The following is a 5,431-nucleotide window of genomic DNA, read 5'->3' as shown; positions in this document are numbered from 1 at the left end:
CGGGCCGGGAGGGAATTATCCCTCCCGGCCTGGGAAGAGGGCGGGAGTTTAGGTTGTCCCCGCCCTGCGGCTGAGGGCGTCCCGGAAGTAATGCGCAAGCGGTTCCCGGGACGCCCTCGCAATAGCCGCAAGGGGCCCGGCAGAGGTTTTAGTGGGTAGGCCCCCCCCCCTCCGGCCATTAGTTCCGGGAGGGGAGAGTCCCACACTACCCCTGGGAAAGTCCCGTCTTTCCCGGGGGTGTGCGTAATGCATTTCCTCTGCCTTAAGAAAAAAAAAGTATCGCTTCTTGCAATTTTTGTACATTATAATATTAACTACGTGAATACATCATGTAAAAACGTAAAAGAGATGTTGACAACTTACATGGCTTAGCGGATTGTGTTTTATTTCCAACTAAATTATCTTTGGCGTTTTCCTTTTGTAATATTATCTGCACAATAATAAATTATACAACATGCAACTCGTATAACATCATCAAAAAATATATTTGCAATATCTACCTCTTCGGTAACAGAATTTAGAAAATTTACATGCTTCTGTTGTTCACGGCTTAGAGATGTAAAATTGAATATAATATCGGGAAATAAAAATATATTGCGTATTCTGTGTATGACTATTTCTTTTAATCTACAATTACACATTGCATTAAATTAGATCTAACGTTGAGTACAGTGTACAATAATTACAAGAATTTATGGCCTGAAGGGAATTATACCTTGTTAATGTATTAATTAACAACTTATTTTTTTTTAATTATGATCCCCAGTCAATATTTAAAGAAGTGTCTGCGAGATTACAAACAAGTAAATAATATATCAATTTTACTATGACCAATATTCTAATTTTAATATAATTTAATATATTATAATACATACATTATTTATCATTTGGATTAAAAGTTTGTTTTATTAAAAGTTATATTTGTAATTATGAGATTATAACACAAACAGGTAATTTCTATACAACTTAAAATCGAATAAGTGTTCCATCTTACCACATATCATGTCCAGAGTACAATTTGCTATATGATGAAAGAAATCTACGTCGGCATTTACCATGCATTCTACTTTCTCCATAAATACTGATGCATGCTTCACAAATATATCGCAGAATATTTGTAACATGTTTGTATTAAAGCTCGCCACTAACATTTTTCGATGGTAAACCCATATATGTGCTGCAGAAAGATTTATATTAAAATGAAATGAAAAAAATGGTAAGCGCACTTCTTCATTAAACAAAATATTAGAAAACTATTAGTGAATCTCCTCAATATTGCCATCTAGTACGCCCTCCTCCTTCTATGGTGGATCCCTCATAGCGCATTGCGTCCAAGCACACGGGGGCTGCCAAAAAATTGGTGTCGACCCCGGGGCTTATTTGTATTATTTGCACAAGATGAGGAAGAGCAAAGGTGGGAACGGACATACATAGATAGCAGGTCTTAAAAGATAGCAATCTTTGACTTAGAGAGACTGACAGCTGTACCATTTGGTAATATTGTTTTTCTCTGTAGTCGCCGTACGCTCGGGATTGCGCTAGAAATGTCGCTTCCGAACGGCATCTCTGAGCGTTATCTGGGGAGAGGAGAATGTCGTGAGCATAGAGCGTCAAGTAGCTCAGTGGTTTAGAACAGTCGCCCGGCAAGCGAAAGACCCGGTTCGAGTCCCGGCCTAGCAAAACCGCGCTCTCGATATTTTTCTCTCTCTGGAACGAAAAGATACGCAGATCTCGAACGCATGGCGTCCTGCCGCCACATAGCTCGGCGTCCCTCCTCCTACGGTTTTATATTCGATGGATTTTTATTTAGAAATTCATTAAATTGATTATGTGTGTGCGCGTACTTGCGTGAGTGCGTGACTATATTGGCCACTATTATTTGCTGCGTATACTTATTCGTCACGCGCAGTACGTGCTTCGCAAGTTTACTCACAAGTAAATGGTTATTATATCTTCTAAAATTTCATTTCAATATGTGCACTTGGATTTTATTATGCGTCCTTTGATGAGCTTACATGTATATGGAGAATTTAGAAAAATAAATGAGGAAGTAAAATTTTCTAATAAACATTGATTTTAAGAGAAAGAAAATAAGAACTCAATAACAATGATATCAATTAAATAATCAATGATATCAATCAAATAAAAAGAACAAATCTTTTTCCTATTATTTAATTGAAACATTGATTTATACATACCTACATAGAAACTATAAGGCATTACTACGGATATTAAGATAAGCGAGTATTATTAATTAATAAAGTTGGTACTGTTACTTAAAGTGAGTGTAACATAAATATCATCCTGTGTTATTACTGATACAATAAATTATGTCATGAAATGCATCCGGTCGATATCACATAAAATATCTATGAATTTTTTACCTATCATAATTACATACATTATAAACAAATTTTTTTTATCTCACCAGGAGCAGTAAAGATTCTCATTCCTAGGAACGCTTTAAAGGGTTTGTATATTGTGCTTTTATTCAAGCAGCTAGAATTTTGAAGAATAATCTGCAATATATAAAACCGACTCAATAATATGATCGCTATTACGTCTAGGATACTCATCGTTAATTAACACATAATTAAAACTTGTTGAATGTTTGTTACCAAAAATGATAACAATTTGTTATCAAACATAATTTGTCGCCGGGATAGACAACAACAACACTAACTTATGATTGTTTGTAATTCATTGATATATTGAGAAAAAAAAATGGTTGAACTAATGAGTCTCACCTTGAACAAACCAAATTCAGTCATGAAAAAGTTAAGCGAATTATATCGTTGTTGCAACAAGTTATCAATTAATTCAGTAATTACGATTAGATTAATCATTATATTAACGTAACTTATTGTTACAGTATCGTGTAATGTTTTCAAGCTATAATTATTCATTATTATTCCTTTGAAAGTGTGTTTAAATAGTCAATTTGACCGAAATGCTGTTTTTTGTCGGTACATAAATAAATAAATAAACAAGTAATAAAAACGTTGCACTCTTACTTTTATTTGGTCCGGTTCGCTTATACCAATAATTAATTTATGGCCCAACCACACTCGAAATGGAGATGGGTATGCATCTACGAACAAATATGCACTGTTCAACAATTCTGAAATTTTTTCAGAAATATGTTATTATTAACCGATTGTATGTATTAAATGATGATTTTTTAACAAACAAATGTCAAATAGTTATTTAGAAATAATAACGTTTTTATCGTATTTTAGTGGCAAAGTTCAAATTTATTACAGCGAATAATTTGAGTGGCAATTTGTGTGATGCTATTTATAATTTTATTAATATTTTCTATTATTTTTGCAAAATATATTTATTATTTACTTATAATATTAAAAAATATGTAAACCATAATATTACCGTCAAAATTTTTTTGGAGAAAGTAGTAGGCATTACCAATAATTGGTAATGTTTTTGGATCCGGTAATGCATTTCCCGCTTGAACGAATCGTCACCATTTACGATAATTCAAGATTAGGTAGATTATACTAATACATATTAAGATTATCAATACTACACTCGTAAACATCATAATGCTGGTAAATTGTTAAATGACAATGTAAGCAATGTGATATAATTCGTCTCTACCCGCTCAACAAATAATATACCTGTAATAAGTAAATTACGAGCAAAACTGTAGGCTGTCGCACTTAAATTTCCTGCGCTAACTATATTTTTTTTTTTTCTAATAGAAAAAGTGAAAAGAAATGTCAAGACATGTAAAAAAAAGGTAAAAGGTTTTCCCAAATAATTACTTAACTACGCAATTGTAAGCATAAAATATAGTTTTCAGTGTACTCGAACCAAAATCAAAGTCTTCTTACATTATACTAATTATTATGTCAATTATATTATTTACTATATCAATTATATTTATTATTATACTAATATATACATATAGAATTATTATGTGGTATTTTGGATCCGAATCGAGGCACTTAAATTCGGCCGAAAGACGCCGGTTGCACCCAGCGCAGAGCGCGGATAACGGAAAGATTTGTGGCTACGAAAAGGAAAGAGGTTGATAAGTGACTAAACACAATTTATTTCACTTTTTACACTCACGAAGCGACGGAACTCTGGCGGTTCGGTCGAACATAGCGGAGATCTTCCTTGGCTGGATCGGCTGCCCGCGACGGAAATCTTGCCGAGCGTCTGTTGGACGCTCTACGATCAGAGATCTTGACCACGACTCGATAGAAATCTTCTGTGGACTCTGGTGAACGCGACCACGAGAACCGTCGAGCTTACACGCTCGCTTCGCTTTATTAACGATTAAACACAACCATTAACAAGTAATTCGAAACGCAACAAACTTCCGATTGAAAGTCGTTTGGCTGCGGGACCGGATACGAAAGAATTCAACAACGAGTCGAGTTTGTGAAAAAGCTATTATAACGACTTACGTACTGAGGGAGTAACACGAGCAGAATTGATTCGGTACGATACTTGAAACGGTTCTCGCCCGGAAATTCTCGCCGGCCCATGAGAAGAAAGAAATCCTGACTATCAGAATTCGAGAGAGATATCTGCTGCGAGATTGTGTCATTTAGCTCGCTAGACGAAGACTCCTTGGCGTCCATCGATGACGGTTGCTTATAACGAATTGCTAGCTGATGAATTTGCGGACGCCGATTGGTCGCGATCGCGGGCTCGGCCGTGGTCGCTCGCGATATTTCCTAATCTGTGCGAGCACGGCGATTCCTCGTGCGTAAAATTCCATCTACATAAAGCCCCATCTACATAAGACGCAGAATGCGGGTCGCAGGTCGCACGTCGCAAGAAACAAACACTGGGCTACAAGATTTTTGCCTAATGCGCGATTGTACTGTCCTCCTAATTTTGTGGATAATATGGATGCAGAAAATAGGGAATAGCGTAACATAAGATGCAATAAAATAAAGCTTACGAATGTAATATTGCATTTCAATTCCAATTTTGTTTACTTTGACAAATTAATATTTATTCCTCTAAAAGCACTATTATACTGTCATCGTGTTTGCGCTTCTCTAATGGGTGAGAGGAAGTAGTCTTTTAAAATATTACGCTGTTCTGTAGCTCTTCTTGACGTATTGTTACTTCCTAATCGTGTAATATCGCCAAGAATAACATTATTCCCTTTTATGTTTCGCCATTCCCCATTTTTTGCATCCATATTATCCATAAAATTAGGAGGACAGTATAATCGCGCATTAGGCATACCTATTTCTTCGTTTGTGATCATTATAAAATTATGTAAACATATCAAAGTTTTGACAATAACAGTAGCGTTTTCAGAATTTACACATATAGTATTTAGAAGAATTTGCCATCTTGCTGTTAATATTCCGAATGTGTTTTCAATCACTCGCCTTGCACGACTCAGACGATAATTAAAAATGCGTTGTGCATTTGTCAGTTCGTC

The 5,431-nt window shown here is 35.5% G+C and overlaps 1 pseudogene; it reads right to left on the bottom strand.

The window, feature by feature from the left end:
- Positions 1–622: 622 nt before the first annotated feature.
- Positions 623–3,556, bottom strand: LOC116852224 (annotated as a pseudogene).
- Between the last annotated feature and the right edge of the window lie 1,875 nt (positions 3,557–5,431).

This window comes from Odontomachus brunneus, unplaced genomic scaffold (assembly GCF_010583005.1).
Source record: "Odontomachus brunneus isolate Ranch 3 - 2012 unplaced genomic scaffold, Obru_v1 Obru_scaffold_207, whole genome shotgun sequence".
Lineage (NCBI taxonomy): Eukaryota > Metazoa > Arthropoda > Insecta > Hymenoptera > Formicidae > Odontomachus > Odontomachus brunneus.
The sequence above is the reverse complement of the archived record's forward strand: the minus strand, read 5'-3'. Positions and strand labels throughout refer to the sequence as shown.